The sequence below is a fragment of the Phyllobates terribilis genome, unplaced genomic scaffold, assembly GCF_046119375.1.
Source record: "Phyllobates terribilis strain yellow unplaced genomic scaffold, ASM4611937v1 Scaffold_5__5_contigs__length_657084704, whole genome shotgun sequence".
Classification (NCBI taxonomy): Eukaryota; Metazoa; Chordata; class Amphibia; order Anura; family Dendrobatidae; genus Phyllobates; species Phyllobates terribilis.
Genome location: NW_027362765.1, coordinates 156,292,555 through 156,313,606, shown reverse-complemented (window position 1 = coordinate 156,313,606; position 21,052 = coordinate 156,292,555). Strand labels below are relative to the sequence as shown.

The 21,052-nt window shown below is 47.3% G+C and overlaps 1 protein-coding gene across 6 annotated transcripts in view; it reads right to left on the bottom strand.

Moving 5' to 3' along the window:
• Positions 1-16,072, bottom strand: part of ZNF652 (zinc finger protein 652) — a 59,210-nt gene extending 43,138 nt beyond the window's left edge. For 3 of the 6 annotated variants that reach the window (XM_073683286.1, XM_073683289.1, XM_073683287.1), the window contains exon 1: positions 15,835-16,066. The gene's annotated coding sequence lies outside the window, so the exon portion shown is untranslated. Of the gene's footprint in view, positions 1-15,834 lie in introns of all 6 variants that reach the window. The other 3 variants (XM_073683291.1, XM_073683292.1, XM_073683290.1) reach the window with 3 other exon arrangements.
• Between the last annotated feature and the right edge of the window lie 4,980 nt (positions 16,073-21,052).

Below are 21,052 nucleotides of genomic sequence, written 5' to 3'. Positions count from 1 at the left end.
ACATTCACACTGAAGGCATCAAAACTATGAATTAACACATGTGGAATTATATACTTAACAAAAAAGTGTGAAACAACTGAAAATATGTCTTATATTCTAGGTTCTTCAAAGTAGCCACCTTTTGCTTTGATGACTGCTTTGCACACTCTTGGCATTCTCTTGATGAGCTTCAAGAGGTAGTCACCGGAAATGGTCTTCCAACAATCTTGAAGGAGTTCCCAGAGATGCTTAGCACTTGTTGGCCCTTTTGCCTTCACTCTGCAGTCCAGCTCACCCCAAACCATCTCGATTGGGTTCAGGTCTGGTGACTGTGGAGGTCAGATCTGGCGTAGCACCCCATCATCACTCTCCTTCTTGGTCAAATAGCCCTTACACAGCCTGGAGGTGTGTTTGGGGTCATTGTCCTGTTGAAAAATAAATGATGGTCCAATTAAACGCAAACCAGATGGAATAGCATGCCGCTGCAAGATGCTGTGGTAGCCATGCTGGTTCAGTGTGCCTTCAATTTTGAATAAATCCCGAACAGTGTCACCAGCAAAGCACCCCCACACCATCACACCTCCTCCTCCATGCTTCACGGTGGGAACCAGGCATGTAGAGTCCATCTGTTCACCTTTTCTGCGTTGCACAAAGACACGGTGGTTGGAACCAAAGATCTCAAATTTGGACTCATCAGACCAAAGCACAGATTTCCACTGGTCTAATGTCCATTCCTTGTGTTCTTTAGCCAAAACAAGTTTCTTTTGCTTGTTGCCTGTCCTTAGCAGTGGTTTCCTAGCAGCTATTTTACCATGAAGGCCTGCTGCACAAAGTCTCCTCTTAACAGTTGTTGTAGAGATGTGTCTGCTTCTAGAACTCTGTGTGGCATTGACCTGGTCTCTAATCTGAGCTGCTGTTAACCTGCGATTTCTGAGGCTGGTGACTCGGATAAACTTATCCTCAGAAGCAGAGGTGACTCTTGGTCTTCCTTTCCTGGGGCGGTCATCATGTGAGCCTGTTTCTTTGTAGCGCTTGATGGTTTTTGCAACTGCACTTAGGGACACTTTCAAAGTTTGCCCAATTTTTCGCACTGACTGACCTTCATTTCTTAAAGTAATGATGGCCACTTGTTTTTCTTTACTTAGCTGTTTTTTTCTTCCATAATACAAATTCTAACAGCCTATTCAGTAGGACTATCAGCTGTGTATCCACCTGACTTCTGCACAACACAACTGATGGTCCCAACCCCATTTATAAGGCAAGAAATCCCGCTTATTAAACCTGACAGGGCACACCTGTGAAGTGAAAACCATTTCCGGTGACTACCTCTTGAAGCTCATCAAGAGAATGCCAAGAGTGTGCAAAGCAGTCATCAAAGCAAAAGGTGGCTACTTTTAAGAACCTAGAATATAAGACATATTTTCAGTTGTTTCACACTTTTTTGTTAAGTATATAATTCCACATGTGTTAATTCATAGTTTTGATGCCTTCAGTGTGAATGTACAATTTTCATAGTCATGAAAATACAGAAAAATCTTTAAATGAGGTGTGTCCAAACTTTTGGTCTGTACTGTGTGTGTGTATTTTATATATATATATTTTAGACTCTTAAACAGCACCACAAAATCCTGCAATATAGTGAAAAATCCGTGATAAATAATTAAATATAATCCCAGGATACAGTGAGACCGCAATAAGTGAAGCGTGATATAGAGAGGGACTACTGCGTAGGTTTTATTATTTTATGAAGGGGAGACGTAGGAATTGAGAAGGGGTTGTCCAAGTAGTGGACAATCCCTTTAAAAGGGAATGTGACAACATAAAATGACTGGCAGCATGAATTACAGCCAGGCATGTTTTAATTAGAAAAGCTCAGACATTTAAGAGAAACAAAGTTTAAAGATCCAGTCGGGGACCATAGGTAGAGACAAGACTAGTCCAGACCAGACCTCAGCTGGCTTCAGGGTGCTGTTACTGCAGCTGTAATCACTCCCTGACACTTTTGATTGACAGCCAACCCCGCATCGTGTGTGCAGAGCAGACTTGTTAGTCAAACCTCCAGGAAATGATTACAGGCACTCTTACCACATAGTAAGCAGTGAAGAACAGCTCCCTGCACTGCTCTGATAACTAGAAGAAAGCGGCTGCAGGAGAACAAAGTTGAATTTTCTCCCTGTAGCCGCTGCTCCAGTAAACCGGCTACACAGGATTTATATGCCATTTACCTACATATTATGACTATCTACAGTTAAATAGTGTTTCTGGACGTTCCCCTTTAAATAAGATTTTTGTGTGACATTTTAGGCAATGTTTTTTTTTTTCATATCATGATCTTTATTAAAAAACTAAAAGTAGTAATCATGCAATTTTCACACAAGCCATTGGGGCTACTTTAAGCTATTTAGATTTAGGGCTCCTTATCAGAGGCAGGATTACAATGGCAGGTAACACAGGATCCACCAATCACAACAAGTGATCTCACAGCTCCCACTGCTTGTCCTCTCTTCACCTTTGCACATGCTCATTAGAGGCATCAATAGAAAAAGATAGCCAGTCTATTGCTGATAACGTTCATGTGTATTTCATGAAACAGGAAGCATGAGTCTATAGCAGCCCCAATGGTCAGTGTGAATAGTGCAAGATTTTTAATATTTATTTAAAATTTAACAGATTGTGATATGAAAAAAAAAACATTGCAAATAATTGCCACCCCTCCCAAGATATTCTTCATTGGAAGCAATGCTTTTAGGGGTGGAATATCTTAGTAATATGGTGTCCAATGGTACATGTAAACATTTACGAATCTGAATGAAAAACCTGTTTGCTTTACTTTTTTTTTTTAATGCCCTTATACCTGGATAAGGGAAAATAAAAATAAGGTTACCTCAGACCTTTCCAAGGGGTTTTACCTGTCCATACAGCATATTAACTATCTAGGCAGGAAGACAGTAGCTGCTTAGTTAGCACCTGCACACCAAGCTTGCAAAGTGTCATTCATCTATTACAACCATCTACACATTCCTGTACAAAGCATTGCATGTCGCCGGGGCACAGAGTTGGGCGCTTCCTGAACCTCTGAACATTGAGAAGAACTGAAGAGATGCATCCAAAGGGTGCAAATAACTGTAACCACAGGCATAGGTGTCACACAGATAATTGGACTTATTGATTCAAACATCCAAGTAAAGGCATTTTTATCTCTGGACAGCGAGAAGGATTGTGTGTCATGTGTTGGAAACATATCCAGTGATGATCAACCACTGCTCAGTCATTACACATCCGCATGTCAGAGAACAGCAAGACCGGACCACATAGGTCCACGGAGGCGTCAACTGCAGGATGACCCCAATGCTGTAATCGCCAATGGACGGTTCCAACTACCTGCAGCTTTTTCATGGTGATTCTCACACAACTACAGAGGAGACTGGCTGCCGGTGATGAAATGTGCATGGTATTTACAGCAGTCAGTATTCAGCCTCCGGCTCTGGATGTCAGCAGACAAGCTACAAAAAAATGCTGAAAATAAACTGATTTCCCTACAGCTTTCCAGCACTATCATGAACATGATCATTCCTAGAACTTGTTACAGTAGTGGCAAAAATTATTTCCAAAATCTCACACATTGTGCTTCTCCTCTGGCAGCTATTGACCTGTGGTATATGGGGGGGGGGGGGGGTTGTCTTTTTTTCTAAATGTAGCAGGTCAATTCTTTAACGTTTATGCCTACTGAGAATTGGCATTTTTGTTTTTATTCCCATTGTGATCAATGAAGCTGAGAAGCAAAATTAAATATAAAACAAAAACATTTTAATGAGGAATTGCTGCTGCAATTTTGTGGCGATAGTTTGTGGATGGGGGGAGATGGGGGAAAAGACCCAAAAAATGCTGTATATGAACAGACCCTTTACGCCTTGTCCCTATGAGAGGAAAAGCTGCATTTTTCCAGCAGGTGTCCACACTAAAGTAAGCGATAGCGATCTCCTCAGTTTATGTTTTCCCTTTAAGGCTATATTCACATGTTGTATTTTTGCTGCATTTTTTATGCAGCATTTTACAGTATCAGCAAAAGCTATGAGATTTCAGAAATCTCATACACACATTTTTTTTTTCCTGACTGAAATGGAAAATGCTGCGCTTTTTAAAACTGCCGCGTGTCACTTCTTTCAGTGTTTTTTCACCCATAGAAAGCAATGAGTAAGTGCAAACGTATGCAGGTATCAGGTATTGCTGCGCTTTTGGTGCAGAAAACCCATGTTTTTCCCACATAGCGTAAAAACTTTTTTTTTTGTGCAGAAAATTTGTTATGCTTGAAAGTTCATGCAAGGTGATCGTATTGTCATTAAAAAGCTCGTGCCCACTGTGCATTTTAAGACGCTGGTCAACTGGGTGTTTTGTTGAGTTTTTTCAAAAATGCATAAAAAAACGCAACCACGTAACTAAGTGCGGAGTTCCAGTATTTTTGCACGAAAAAAAAATGAAAACATTGCATCAAGTCTACACCAAAAACACATGAAAAAGGGCAAAAAGCTTTTAAAAAAAAAAAAAAAAAAGCAGCCACACACAATGATCAAAGCATTTATCGTGTTTTTCAGGCTCCCCATAGAAGTATATAAGGAACAAAAAAAAAAAAAACACAGCATCTCTAAATGTTCAGGGGTCTGAGTCTTCATGAAATCACGTCCACTTTGTTAGAACTGTTAAGAGAGTCGGCCCATAAAAACAAGTTATCTCCTATCAGCAGGATAAATGATAAATTACTGATCGGTGGGGGTCTGACTGCTGGGTCCCCAATTATGGGCAGAATGGGGAATTTTTATCTCATTCACAAAACATTGCAGGTTGGATTCCCGACGGCCGCTCCTTTTAGCTTCTATGGAGCTGCAGTAAGAAGCCCACTGCAGCACTTGCCAGTCCCATAGAGAATGAATGATGCGGAGGGGGAACGTGCACTGATCGGTGAGGGACCAAGCAGCCGGGTCTCCAGCTATAAACAAGTAATCATCTATCCTGTAGTTAGGTGAGAATTTGTTTTCACCAGACAACCCCCTTTAAAAACACAGGAAATTTTCCACACAAAAAACACAGCATTTACTCTATTTATATAAAGAAACCTTACATTAACATGAGTAAGGTACATTAGGGAATATTATCAGTGTAGTTTTTACCCTTGCCCTTCTGGGGGTGGGTAAGAGGAATTGTCTCTTCCCTGTAATTACCCTTAATGAAAACTGGAACATATCCAGAACAAAATTTCAGCCATTATCTTTAGTTCACAAATGCACAAAACACTCCAAAAGCCAATCTGTTCAGTGACCCATTAAAAACCCCTTATACATACCAGGCGTATCAGATTTCTAGGTTAGTGAAAATCCACTCCACATATATCACCCAAATCTAATACTGAAAGGGTTGTAAGATCAGGGAAGAGGTCATGCTGCCGCTCTCGTCCGGAACCTGTGTGATATTGCAGTTTATTCCTCATCAAGCTGACCTGTAATACCAGACACTACCAGAAATAAAAGGGGCGCTGTTTCTTAAAAAAAAACTCATAAATAAAACAAAAACTTGCACATACCCACGAAAAACAAGGCTTTAGCCTGTCCACTAATGTGTGGTCCACCCCTCCTGGAGATTCAGCCCCTTCCAGCAGTAGGTTTCATTTCCAGACGTTCTTATCTTAGTATGAAGAGAAATCCAACAGTGCAGAAATGTATTGTCTTTTCTTCTCTCCAGCATCCAGTAACAAGACCCAGAAGACAATGCAGATCTACCTGATGGAGGAGAGGGAGGTGGGGACATATCTCTGGGGCTGGAGATGAACACAAGAGCTCCTGGTAGACTGGCACAATGGGGAGAGGGATAGCGCACAACTAACTCCGGCTTTCTGGACTATTGGATTTGGCATTGATCACAAGCTGGTGTAGCAATACAGCAATATAAGTGGCCGACTGCTGCGCTCAAGCCCATAGCACCGTGCAGCATGTGTCATGCTGGGACATGTAGTGCACAATACACAACTGACAGACGGAAAATTCTCTGCTCATTACAGTAGCAGCATTGTGGATTTTGAGACATTTCAGGTACAACCTACAGTGTGAACGGACGACTCAATCCATCCTTTTATGCTGCAAAGTAAAGGGGAAAATGTGAGGCCAATGTCCAGCAATTTCACAATGAAATCCACTGTAAATTTTCTACTGTAGACACCACCTGTGTGTACAAGCTCTAAAGATTATCTCATCCCCTGTCATGTGCTTGAATGCCATCTACTGCTCACTGTTATCAGCCATTTCAGGATAGGAAAATGGCTAAAGACCCCATACACAATAGATGGCTGTCGGCTGAGTGATAGTTTGGTGGGCAGCTATCTTGGCCATATTTCCCAATACACAGGAGCGCTCGCTCGGCCAAACGCTTCTGTGTCCTCTATGAGAGAACCGCTGCCAGACATCACTTCAGCGGCTGATCTCAGAGAGGAAAGAAGGATCGGCAGTCTGAAATCAGACATGCCAGATCCTTAGCTCCCCAGCAGTCATCAGTCAGAAGCACCATTACATTTTAGGCCTCATTCAGACACCCATGTTTAAACACGTTCGTGAAAAAAATATATGTGTGTCTTCAGTATATTGGATCCAAGTGTCATCAGGGTTTTGTCTCTGTGTCCATTTTACCGTCAGGGCTTCTCAAGTATGGATAATTAAATGACAAAGGTTCTCCTATCCTTTTCATAGACACATAGACTTGTAATGCTTGAACTGGCACTTTATCAGCAATACTGAGAAAAAACACGAACATGTGCACGTCCCATAGACCAGTGTTCCCCAGCCCCAGTCCTCAAGGCCCACAAACAGGTCATGTTTTCAGGATTTCCTTACTATTGCTCAGGTGATAATTCCATCACCTGCACAGGCAATACTAAGGAAATCCTGAAAACATGACCTGTTGGTGGGCCTTGAGGACTGGGGTTGGGGAACACTGTAGTAGACTATACTGGGTACATGTTCTATCTGTGAAAAACACGGATGTAACATATAAGTGCAATGAATCCTCACAGTGCATGCTGTCATGATTCCCTGGTACCTGGAGCAGGATAGTGTGTGACCACAAGTATACAATCTGCATACAAAAGGTCACGTGCCGACTAGAAATATAGGCAGAGACCTGTCACTCCAGGGCAGCGGGCAGGGAGAAGCGGCAGGGAACCCGCCAGTCTGACTGGTCTACAGCACAGTCTCCATCCCCGGCAGCTTTTTAAGTAAGCTTTTTTCTCTTAAACACCATAGCATTTCAGTCATACATACCTGGCTGAGATCATACAGCGTGTGCCCGATACATGCTGCCCACAGCTGTCTGGTTCACTTTAAAGGGGTTGTCATGTTCTGATATTGATGGCCTATTCTTATGATAGATCATCAATATTAGATCAGCGGAGATGTGATACCTGGCACCCCCACTGATCAGCTGTACAGAGGCCGCAGTGGGGTACTGCCGTGTCACCCTTCTTCATCTAAATAGAGGCGGACGTGCAGTACCTGGCCACAGCCAATATACAGTTGATAGATCTGTATTGTGAGGGTCCGCTACTGACCACATTCGGCCAACATTGGGAACATCTGATTGGTGTGGGTACTGGGTGTCGCACCGCCACCAATCTGATATTATGACCTGAAGGATAGGCAATCCATATAGAAGTATTGGACAACCCATTTGAGTCATTTCACCCTATGCACACTCGTTTCAGATAATTGTGTAATGTAAATGAAAGTCCATATAAAAGTGCTGCCCCACATGATTGTCATCTTCCATACCATCAGATACATTTCCATAAGTGACTTTGTGATATTAGCTGCATGCAATAAAGCAGCACTAGGTGACGGCATGTTCAGAAGAGAGAACATCTAATAGTGGTTTCCGATTCTATATTCTCCTCATAGCTCCTATCGTCACACATAATACCTGCATTATAAGCATGAGAGAAAGTAGAGGACGGACAGATTCATCCATGTGAAGGTAAGCAGCCTCACAAATTGGTGGAGGACACCAGTGTGAGCACATACACTGCACCTCACCTGTTATTCCTGCAGTGACTGCAATGCAAACATATGGAAATGGCAGTGGCTGAGCCTGCATTGTGCTGGGGGATTAGCTGAGAGTACACAGACCCTGAGTACATGCCCAGCACTACCGAACTAGAGGACACACTAAAGGAGCACTCCGGACAAAACATATACACTGGGTTACATCTAAGGCAGGGTCTAAGGGGGAGGAGAATGACTCAGGGATTCCCTCTCTGGTGTACCCCTAATACCTCGGTCCTACACCAACTGCTCTGGTCTGGCCAAAGAGTACAAAACCCTTCTCACATTAGATTAAATTAAAAATTGTCCAACCAAGTAATGTGTATGGCGGCCTCCCGACAGGTAGGGATCACACATTGTGAATGTCAACGCCCGATCCTTATATTCTCCAGGAATAAGCCAACACTTGAAGCGTCTGGCAGCGATTTTCTCCATTCTGCTTATTGAAAAGAAATGAATATTCGGTTCGACTGAGTGATCTTGTGTATGACAGAGACGGAAGAGAGAGAGCCGTCAGCTGAGCGCTCATTTGGCCGGCAGCTTGTGTATGGCCAGCTTTATACAATGGGCCAGAGTTACTAAAGTCTATGCACCTAAACCACAATGATACAACAAAAATTTGGCACCTAAAATCACAAAGTTTTAAACCTATTTACTTTGTTTTATGCACTTTGTTCAGCTCATTTGACAAGGGGTGCAGCTTAAAAAAAGGAACAAGAAGAGTGGAGTAAAGTAAGCCAACACAGCAGTGATGTACCACCAGCCAAAGGGGTCTGAAGATGCACCAAATGTATCATCCAGCATGAGCCACTGCGACAGGTGCACTGTCAGACTGGTTAGTCTACGATGTGACTGACAAAGTGGTGAACAGGACCAGTAAATCTGCCCCACTGTCAGAAAGCCAGGCATTACACATTATTCACATGCCTGCTGCAGCCAATCACAAGCATGTGATAGTCTGCAGCGGTCCCATGAAAAACAGAACGATTGAGGGAGTAAGCAGGACCATTAGGAGTCTCTAAAGCAGCAAGGTAATAAAAAGGCGAAAAAAAGTTTTTTTTAACTCATTCCCTATTCTTGGACGCTCTATAAAGGAACCTGTAAATTGATTCATACTGCCCAAACTATGTGCAACATAGACCGGAGCATGACTGCACGGATGCAGACAAGTATATTTTTCTCTAAAGTGCTCCGGCGTTTCAGACAAAACATAGTTTGAAGAGCCGGCCAGGTCTCTCGCTATGTAATCACATGACAGAGACCTGTCAATCAACTAGAGGGCATGTACAGAGAAGCCGGACGAGGTTTTTCTTTGAAACGCCAGAAAGTTTTAGAATAAAACATATTTGGCCGGAATCATGAAGCCAAACTCTAATTCATGCCGCCCGTAGTTTGGGCAACTGAGTTTCCCTTTAAGGTGCCCATATAAATAGGAGGAAAGTTATCCTGATAACCATGTCATGCATATAGAGGTATCCTGACTCTCCTCCCAGCATCAAATGTCATAGGAAAAAAGTCAGCCATGTTGTATTTTAAGGAAGCTGACATCTTTTTTTCCCTTCACAGATATCAGACAGCAGTTTCTTTGACCTTTCCTGACTGCTCAGCCCAAAAATTTTGTTGGAAAAAAAAAAAATAATTCACGAGATAACCGTTATATTACAATATACTATTTCAAGGGTATTCCTATAGATAAACGTTCCCACCTATCAACAGGATTAGTGATCCTCTAGATGTATGGGGGCCCGACCGCTAAAATCCCCTAATTTCCTGGAAGGTTACAGTAAAGGGAGAGTTAATTCACCTTGGATTGCAGCGGCAGCACGCATACCCAATCACCATCTCTGATTATGGGACTGCCAGATAGAACTGAATACATGGTTCAGCAGTCCCATAGAAAATGAATGGAGTGCTGGTCAGGCATGCACAGTGATATAACAGTGCCCCATTCTGACGATCAGTGGGTGTTCTCAGGGGTCGGACATATATCAATCAGAAAGTTATCATCTATTTCATAGAGGGGTAAAAACTTATTCCAAGCAGAAAACCCCTTTAAGGCAAGTCAATTACAAGAACTGACAACCATCTTCGTAGCGATTCTTTTACTTGTTTAGTCACATGACCAAAGAATAATTTGTCACTATAATTTATAACCTGCCTAATCTCCTCTGTACAGGGAAGATGACAATGGTATATCTCATATTCAGCAATTGGTATTAAGAGTATAATTATACAGCTCGTATGTAGCTGGGAAAAGGTAATGAGATATAATCAGCATATTACGAGCAATTATAAGAACTATATTACATGACCGTACTGTGGCCAGAATTTCTTGGACTGACTGTGCTTATTATAGGGATATATACAATACTCTCCGCTAGCTCAGGTCATGAGATAAGCATTCAGGCCAGAAAGATCTTCCCTTTGGCTATTATCACATTGGCGGATAGGATTCTGATAGGTCCCATCTATTACAAAAGCAGGAAAGTGAATAAAAAAATAAGAATTGCGCAGAATATCGCCGGCAGCAGCTTGTCAATTTACACAGCAGATATTCCTCCTAAAAAAATAAGAATTGCGCAGAATATCGCCGGCAGCAGCTTGTCAATTTACACAGCAGATATTCCTCCTATGTGACAAAACAGCAGCAACATCCGTGACAAATCGGCCAAGTAACTCATTATGTATTTCTTCCATTTAATTCACGTCCCATGTGAGTGTCTTGTCTGTCATTTACTGTACACCAGTCTCGAGAGCTACAGTGGAAGTCTATCAGGGAAGGCTGAGGGTTGTAGTGCCACAGATGCAGAGTGCTGAGAATAAATCAAGTATTCCTATATGATGCAAAGTAATAGAAATACAGGTGAACTACAATTACAGGGACATCTCTCCCACTGGCAGCTCTGGCATGTGGGGAGGCAGAGACCAGAGAACTACACAAGAGGAGGCAATGGAGTATGAGGCTGGATCCCAGGCAGGAGCTGACCCGGTATACTCGCTGGGTTTTCTTCTGAGTATCTGTCGTTATATTTGTTTTCCACATAAATAGTACATGTGAAATTAAGAAACTTTGTATAACTTATCAAAGAAATCTGATTATTCTTCCTCCTGGACTCTCGATTCACAGCTAAGATATGTCTTCAGTGAATACAGATTTTACCCCAGAACTGAGCATGAATGACCAGTGCAGGAGGAGGAAGCAGCAGATTTCTCTGATAAGATATTACAAAGTTTCTTTTTTTCATGTGTACTATTGAATTATGACATGCCCTATGACAGCCCTGAATGTGTGCGCCACATCCAGCGTCTTCTGACCAGCGGGACACAGATGCTAAGTGTTGAGAGGGCTCCAATGGGCACGGCTGCCAACGACAACACAGCTGGATCCAGATGTGGGCACCATTCCTGTCGCTGTTTCTATGGGCAGAGAAGTGCCCCCCTCCGTTGCTGCAGCAGATAACTGCCCATCCCCAGCTCCATATAGAAGCCCTATACAGCAGTCGTGCACAGACCCGTGCACAGCCCCAGGCAGGGCAGGGGAAGTGCACAGCCCCAGGCAGGGCAGGGGAAGTGCACAGCCCCAGGCAGGGCAGGGGAAGTGCACAGCCCCAGGCAGGGCAGGGGAAGTGCACAGCCCCACGCAGGGCAGGGGAAGTGCACAGCCCCACGCAGGGCAGGGGAAGTGCACAGCCCCAGGCAGGGCAGGGGAAGTGCACAGCCCCACGCAGGGCAGGGGAAGTGCACAGCCCCACGCAGGGCAGGGGAAGTGCACAGCCCCACGCAGGGCAGGGGAAGTGCACAGCCCCACGCAGGGCAGGGGAAGTGCACAGCCCCACGCAGGGCAGGGGAAGTGCACAGCCCCACGCAGGGCAGGGGAAGTGCACAGCCCCACGCAGGGCAGGGGAAGTGCACAGCCCCACGCAGGGCAGGGGAAGTGCACAGCCCCACGCAGGGCAGGGGAAGTGCACAGCCCCACGCAGGGCAGGGGAAGTGCACAGCCCCACGCAGGGCAGGGGAAGTGCACAGCCCCACGCAGGGCAGGGGAAGTGCACAGCCCCACGCAGGGCAGGGGAAGTGCACAGCCCCACGCAGGGCAGGGGAAGTGCACAGCCCCACGCAGGGCAGGGGAAGTGCACAGCCCCACGCAGGGCAGGGGAAGTGCACAGCCCCACGCAGGGCAGGGGAAGTGCACAGCCCCACGCAGGGCAGGGGAAGTGCACAGCCCCACGCAGGGCAGGGGAAGTGCACAGCCCCACGCAGGGCAGGGGAAGTGCACAGCCCCACGCAGGGCAGGAGAAGTGCACAGCCCCACGCAGGGCAGGAGAAGTGCACAGCCCCACGCAGGGCAGGAGAAGTGCACAGCCCCACGCAGGGCAGGAGAAGTGCACAGCCCCACGCAGGGCAGGAGAAGTGCACAGCCCCACGCAGGGCAGGAGAAGTGCACAGCCCCACGCAGGGCAGGAGAAGTGCACAGCCCCACGCAGGGCAGGAGAAGTGCACAGCCCCACGCAGGGCAGGAGAAGTGCACAGCCCCACGCAGGGCAGGAGAAGTGCACAGCCCCACGCAGGGCAGGAGAAGTGCACAGCCCCACGCAGGGCAGGAGAAGTGCACAGCCCCACGCAGGGCAGGAGAAGTGCACAGCCCCACGCAGGGCAGGAGAAGTGCACAGCCCCACGCAGGGCAGGAGAAGTGCACAGCCCCACGCAGGGCAGGAGAAGTGCACAGCCCCACGCAGGGCAGGAGAAGTGCACAGCCCCACGCAGGGCAGGAGAAGTGCACAGCCCCACGCAGGGCAGGAGAAGTGCACAGCCCCACGCAGGGCAGGAGAAGTGCACAGCCCCACGCAGGGCAGGAGAAGTGCACAGCCCCACGCAGGGCAGGAGAAGTGCACAGCCCCACGCAGGGCAGGAGAAGTGCACAGCCCCACGCAGGGCAGGAGAAGTGCACAGCCCCACGCAGGGCAGGAGAAGTGCACAGCCCCACGCAGGGCAGGAGAAGTGCACAGCCCCACGCAGGGCAGGAGAAGTGCACAGCCCCACGCAGGGCAGGAGAAGTGCACAGCCCCACGCAGGGCAGGAGAAGTGCACAGCCCCACGCAGGGCAGGAGAAGTGCACAGCCCCACGCAGGGCAGGAGAAGTGCACAGCCCCACACTGCAGCCCCATGCAGAGGCAGTGCACAGTCCCATACAGCGCCCCATGCAGGACCAGTGCACAGTCCCATACAGCAGCCCCATGCAGGACCAGTGCACAGTCCCATACAGCAGCCCCATGCAGGAGCAGTGCACAGTCCCATACAGCAGCCCCATGCAGGAGCAGTGCACAGTCCCATACAGCAGCCCCATGCAGGAGCAGTGCACAGTCCCATACAGCAGCCCCATGCAGGAGCAGTGCACAGTCCCATACAGCAGCCCCATGCAGGAGCAGTGCACAGTCCCATACAGCAGCCCCATGCAGGAGCAGTGCACAGTCCCATACAGCAGCCCCATGCAGGAGCAGTGCACAGTCCCATACAGCAGCCCCATGCAGGAGCAGTGCACAGTCCCATACAGCAGCCCCATGCAGGAGCAGTGCACAGTCCCATACAGCAGCCCCATGCAGGAGCAGTGCACAGTCCCATACAGCAGCCCCATGCAGGAGCAGTGCACAGTCCCATACAGCAGCCCCATGCAGGAGCAGTGCACAGTCCCATACAGCAGCCCCATGCAGGAGCAGTGCACAGTCCCATACAGCAGCCCCATGCAGGAGCAGTGCACAGTCCCATACAGCAGCCCCATGCAGGAGCAGTGCACAGTCCCATACAGCAGCCCCATGCAGGAGCAGTGCACAGTCCCATACAGCAGCCCCATGCAGGAGCAGTGCACAGTCCCATACAGCAGCCCCATGCAGGAGAAGTGCACAGTCCCATACAGCAGCCCCATGCAGGAGCAGTGCACAGTCCCATACAGCAGCCCCATGCAGGAGCAGTGCACAGTCCCATACAGCAGCCCCATGCAGGAGCAGTGCACAGTCCCATACAGCAGCCCCATGCAGGAGCAGTGCACAGTCCCATACAGCAGCCCCATGCAGGAGCAGTGCACAGTCCCATACAGCAGCCCCATGCAGGAGCAGTGCACAGTCCCATACAGCAGCCCCATGCAGGAGCAGTGCACAGTCCCATACAGCAGCCCCATGCAGGAGCAGTGCACAGTCCCATACAGCAGCCCCATGCAGGAGCAGTGCACAGTCCCATACAGCAGCCCCATGCAGGAGCAGTGCACAGTCCCATACAGCAGCCCCATGCAGGAGCAGTGCACAGTCCCATACAGCAGCCCCATGCAGGAGCAGTGCACAGTCCCATACAGCAGCCCCATGCAGGAGCAGTGCACAGTCCCATACAGCAGCCCCATGCAGGAGCAGTGCACAGTCCCATACAGCAGCCCCATGCAGGAGCAGTGCACAGTCCCATACAGCAGCCCCACGCAGGAGCAGTGCACAGTCCCATACAGCAGCCCCACGCAGGAGCAGTGCACAGTCCCATACAGCAGCCCCACGCAGGAGCAGTGCACAGTCCCATACAGCAGCCCCACGCAGGAGCAGTGCACAGTCCCATACAGCAGCCCCACGCAGGAGCAGTGCACAGTCCCATACAGCAGCCCCACGCAGGAGCAGTGCACAGTCCCATACAGCAGCCCCACGCAGGAGCAGTGCACAGTCCCATACAGCAGCCCCACGCAGGAGCAGTGCACAGTCCCATACAGCAGCCCCACGCAGGAGCAGTGCACAGTCCCATACAGCAGCCCCACGCAGGAGCAGTGCACAGTCCCATACAGCAGCCCCACGCAGGAGCAGTGCACAGTCCCATACAGCAGCCCCACGCAGGAGCAGTGCACAGTCCCATACAGCAGCCCCACGCAGGAGCAGTGCACAGTCCCATACAGCAGCCCCACGCAGGAGCAGTGCACAGTCCCATACAGCAGCCCCACGCAGGAGCAGTGCACAGTCCCATACAGCAGCCCCATGCAGGAGCAGTGCACAGTCCCATACAGCAGCCCCATGCAGGAGCAGTGCACAGTCCCATACAGCAGCCCCATGCAGGAGCAGTGCACAGTCCCATACAGCAGCCCCATGCAGGAGCAGTGCACAGTCCCACATAGCAGCCCCATGCAGGAGCAGTGCACAGTCCCACATAGCAGCCCCATGCAGGAGCAGTGCACAGTCCCACATAGCAGCCCCATGCAGGAGCAGTGCACAGTCCCACATAGCAGCCCCATGCAGGAGCAGTGCACAGTCCCACATAGCAGCCCCATGCAGGAGCAGTGAACAGTCCCACATAGCAGCCCCATGCAGGAGCAGTGCACAGTCCCATACAGCAGCCCCATGCAGGAGCAGTGCAGTCCCATACAGCAGCCCCATGCAGGAGCAGTGCACAGTCCCACATAGCAGCCCCATGCAGGAGCAGTGCACAGTCCCACATAGCAGCCCCATGCAGGAGCAGTGAACAGTCCCACATAGCAGCCCCATGCAGGAGCAGTGCACAGTCCCATACAGCAGCCCCATGCAGGAGAAGTGCAGTCCCATACAGCAGCCCCATGCAGGAGCAGTGCACAGCCCAAGAGGCCTCCCTGGCCTGCACATTATCCCACCACAGACCCTACTGCGGCCTAACACCTCTGGCCTGCTCTGTGCACTCACTTTCCAGACACTAGCTGCCCCTGTTTAGGCCTCGGCCTGAGCTTTCGCCCTCACAGAATGCACCCGGCCGTCATTTCCCGCCCGGCTCTCTCTCCCTCACTCACCCTCCCTCCCGGGGTGTCTCGGTCCATGGCTCCCGGGAAGCTTCCTTCCTGTCCTCCTCCTCCTTCGCCGTTCACGTCACAACACCGAGCACCCCCCTCCGTGCGCGCTCCCGGTGTCGCGTAGCTACGTGGCCGCTGCCCGCTCCGTGTCGGGGGCGCGCCTACCTTGGCTCACAACCAGGACAGAACTCTACGCATGCGCACCAGGAAGGGGCGTTGTACAGTGCGCATGTCCTATACATAGAACTCAGCCAGTAACACTTATTAGCTAGTGCGCATGCGATGAACGTGAACGCGCAAATAATTAAGCACATGCGCAATAGCGAGCTACCGTTATTAAAACCGAAAAGCGCATGCGTGAACGTGTGATGCGCCGTGTCAAAAGATTGGCTGGCATATCAAGTATGCTGCTGCATAGTAATAAAAGAGGACTAAAAAGCTTGTCCCTTCTGCATGATCCATTTTTTGTTGGTACAACTCTGTTTCGCTTTAGGATTTATGGTCTTCAATAAAATGGCCGCAGGGAAGACGTAACAGCCTCAATCGTGCATTGTAGGTGTTTTTTTTATTATTTAACCCGAGCATGCGCAAAAACGAGAATAACACACAATGGATGTAGGGACGTATAGGCACCTTTGTCATTAATGACGTGCTGGACGCATGCGCAAAAAAGTGGGTGGTGCTTTAATTCTGACAGACGGGCTCTGGTAACCCTTTGTGTGAAAACTGTGCCTTAAAGGGATCGCGACAATAAAAAAAAAAATCAACAGTTTAGTGTCCAGCTTTTATGGAGTAGGGTTTTTTCTTTGTTTTTAATGAATAATCCTATGTAAATTAGTATTTATTTGTGGTTAATGAGGATCCAACTATAAATGATACAAGTCTGACTGCAGCCACTAGAGGCCGCTCAAGAGCTGACTGGATTGTTGTATTCAATGGGATTTATTGATCCTGTCTGCAGTGAGCGCCACCTAGTGGTGACAGAATTTTATTAACCTCTTCAGGGACATTTTTGCATTTTTCTGCCCCTCTTCCAAAAGTAATAGATTTTTTTATCATTCCGTCGACCTCAGTCTTGATTCTTGCGGAATGAGTTGTTGTTTTTTTTGGAAGGTCATCATTCAGTTTAGGGGTGCAGTCAGACGGCCGTATTACTCGTGCGAGAATGACATCGCAATGCACGGACTGGCCGGGGGTGCTCCTGATCTGAGCGTGACAGCATGTATTTCTATTCAGCTGTCAGGCTCAGGTCAGGAGAGCATATGGCCAGTCCAAGGATTGCGATGCCATCCTCGCATGAGCTATACGGCCGTCTGTCTGCGTTCTTACCATATGGTATACTACTAAATGTTTTTTGCGTCCTAAGCTGATGTTTTTATTAAATCACCACTACTCAGTTTTTTTATTACTAATCTAAGGTTCCTGCCTTGTCCCATACTCACCAGCGACTGTCTTCATCTGTTCTCGGCTCCTCCGGTCGTCTTCTGCAGGTGGTGACCTGCTGGATCTCTCCAGTGTTTGCTGGGCGATGCGAAAGTTACAACTCAATGTAAATCTATGAAAGCCAGAAGACCAGAACGAAGCTCTCATAGACTTACATTGAGAGCTTGTGACTGTTACCTCTCACTAACGAAGTGTCGCCACGAAGAGCTGAAGACGACGGCGGGTAAATATGAGACTAGGGGCAGAGAATTTAGAGTAGTAGCACCAATCCAGTGTTTAAATATAAAAAAAAACATTGAAGTGGTGCTTTAATAACATTTTGGGCTACTTATAATATGATAACTTTTTATTGCATAGCTTCGAGGGAGGAGCGGTAGCTGAAAAATGGCAATTCTGGCTGTCCATTTTTTGGGAGTTTTTGTGCAGTTTACAGTTTGGGTTAATTAATTTAATATTTAATCTCGTATTTTTGTTTTTATTGTATGTTTAAATGAGAGATGGGGAACCTCAGCCTATGGGCCATCTACAGCCCACAATGTCAGTTCCTTCAGCCCCTGAGCAGATTTCACAGTGGTTGGACCGGTGGCCCCATATTGCCAGCCACTGACCCTTTAATTCCTCCTTACACTGTGAGCATGCACATGTAGCATTCATTACTGAATGCTGCGGAGTATGTAATGAAGGATTGTGCCTTGCCATGGGCCAGTGCCAGTGTCAGGATCTTGTTTGTGAGCGGAGTTAGCGCACTCTGCACTCCCATCGCATTCCTATTAAGAAGGCAGCAGTCGCAGTGTCTCCTATGTGATGTATATACATCAGTGTCTCCTATGTGATATATACATCAGTGTCTCCTATGTAATGTATATACAGCAGTCATGGTGTCTTCTATGTGAGGTATACAGCAGTCTTGGGATCTCCTATGTGATGTATAGACAGCAGACATGGTGTCTCCTATGTGATGTAAACAGCTGTCTCTGTGTCTTCTATGTGATGTATATACAGCAGTCTCGGTGTCTCTTATGTGATGTATACAGCAGTCTCTGTGTCTCCTATGTGATGTATACAGTAGTCTCGGTGTCTCCTATGTGATATATATATACAGCAGTCATGGTGTCTCCTTTGTGATGTATACAGCAGTCTCTGTGTCTCCTATGTGATGTATACACGGCAGTCTCTGTGTCTCCTATGTGTTGTATACAGCAGTCTCGGTGTCTCCTATGTGATGTATACACAGCAGTCTCGGTGTCTCTTATGTGATGTATACAGCAGTCTCTGTGTCTCCTATGTGATGTATATAAAGCAGTCTCAGTGCATCCTATGTGATGTATATACAGCAGTCTCTGTGCATACAATGTGATGTATACACAGCAGTCTCAGTGTCTTCTATGTAATGTATATAAAGCAGTATTGGTGTGTGCTATGTGAAGTATACAGCAGTCTTGTGTCTCCTATGGGATGTACAGTACAGACCAAAAATTTGGACACACCTTCTCATTTAAAGATTTTTCTGTATTTTCATGACTATGAAAATTGTACATTCACACTGAAGGCATCAAAACTATGAATTAACACATGTGGAATTATATACTTAACAAAAAAGTGTGAAACAACTGAAAATATGTCTTATATTCTAGGTTCTTCAAAGTAGCCACCTTTTTGCTTTGATGACTGCTTTGCACACTCTTGGCATTCCCTTGATGAGCTTCAAGAGGTAGTCACCGGAAATGGTCTTCCAACAATCTTGAAGGAGTTCCCAGAGATGCTTAGCACTTGTTGGACCTTTTGCATTCACTCTGCGGTCCAGCTCACCCCAAACCATCTCTATTGGGTTCAGGTCTGGTGACTGTGGAGGCCAGGTCATCTGGCATAGCATCCCATCACTCTCCTGCTTGGTCAAATAGCCCTTACACAGCCTGGAGGTGTGTTTGGGGTCATTGTCCTGTTGAAAAATAAATGATGGTCCAACTAAACGCAAACCGGATGGGATAGCATGCCGCTGCAAGATGCTGTGGTAGCCATGCTGGTTCAGTATGCCTTCAATTTTGAATAAATCCCGAACAGTGTCACCAGCAAAGCACCCCCACACCATCACACCTCCTCCTCCATGCTTCACGGTGGGAACCAGGAATGTAGAGTCCATCCGTTCACCTTTTCTGCGTCGCACAAAGACACGTTGGTTGGAACCAAAGATCTCAAATTTGGACTCATCAGACCAAAGCACAGATTTGCACTGGTCTAATGTCCATTCCTTGTGTTCTTAGCCCAAACAAGTCTCTTCTGCTTGTTGCCTGTCCTTAGCAGTGGTTTCCTAGCAGCTATTTTACCATGAAGGCGTGCTGCACAAAGTCTCCTCTTAACAGTTGTTGTAGAGATGTGTCTGCTGCTAGAACTCTGTGTGACATTGACCTGGTCTCTAATCTGAGCTGCTGTTAACCTGCGATTTCTAAGGCTGGTGACTCGGATAAACTTATCCTCAGAAGCAGAGGTGACTCTTGGTCTTCCTTTCCTGGGGCGGTCCTCATGTGAGCCAGTTTCTTTGTAGCGCTTGATGGTTTTTGCAACTGCACTTGGGGACACTTTCAAAGTTTTCCCAATTTTTCGGACTGACTGACCTTCATTTCTTAAAGTAATGATGGCCACTCGTTTTTCTTTACTTAGCTGCTTTTTTCTTGCCATAATACAAATTCTAACAGTCTATTCAGTAGGACTATCAGCTGTGTATCCACCTGATTTCTGCACAACACAACTGATGGTCCCAACCCAATTTATAAGGCAAGAAATCCCACTTATTAAGCCTGACAGGGCACACCTGTGAAGTGAAAACCATTTCCGATGACTACCTCTTGAAGCTCATCAAGAGAATGCCAAGAGTGTGCAAAGCAGTCATCAAAGCAAAAGGTGGCTACTTTGAAGAACCTAGAATATAAGACATATTTTCAGTTGTTTCACACTTTTTTGTTAAGTATATAATTCCACATGTGTTAATTCATAGTTTTGATGCCTTCAGTGTGAATGTACAATTTTCAAAGTCAAGAAAATACAGAAAAATCTTTAAATGAGAAGGTGTGTCCAAACTTTTGGTCTGTACTGTATATAAAGCAGTCTCGGTGCATCCTATGTGATGTATTACAGCAGTTGTGTTGCATCCTACGTGATGTACAGTACAGACCAAAAGTTTGGAGACACCTTCTCATTTAAAGATTTTTCTGCATTTTCATGACTTTGAAAATTGCACTTTCACACTGAAGGCATCAAAACTATGAATTAACACATGTGGAATTATATACTTAATAAAAAAGTGTAAAACAACTGAAAGTATGTCTTATATTCTTGGTTCTTCAAAGTAGCCACCTTTTGCTTTGATGACTGCTTTGCACACTCTTGGCATTCTCTTGATGAGCTTCAAGAGGTAGTCACCGGAAATGGTTTTCACTTCACAGGTGTGCCCTGTCAGGTTTAATAAGTGGGACTTCTTGCCTTATAAATGGGGTTGGGACCATCAGTTGTGTTGTGCAGAAGTCAGTTGGATACACAGCTGATAGTCCTACTGAATAGACTGTTAGAATTAGTATTATGGCAAGAAAAAAGCAGCTAAGTAAAGAAAAACGAGTGCCCACCATTACTTTAAGAAATGAAGGTCAGTCAGTCCGAAAAATTGGGCAAACTTTGAAAGTGTCCCCAAGTGCATTTGCAAAAACCATGAAGCGCTACAAAGAAACTGGCTCACATGAGGACCGCCCCAGGAAAGGAAGACCAAGAGTCACCTCGGCTTCTG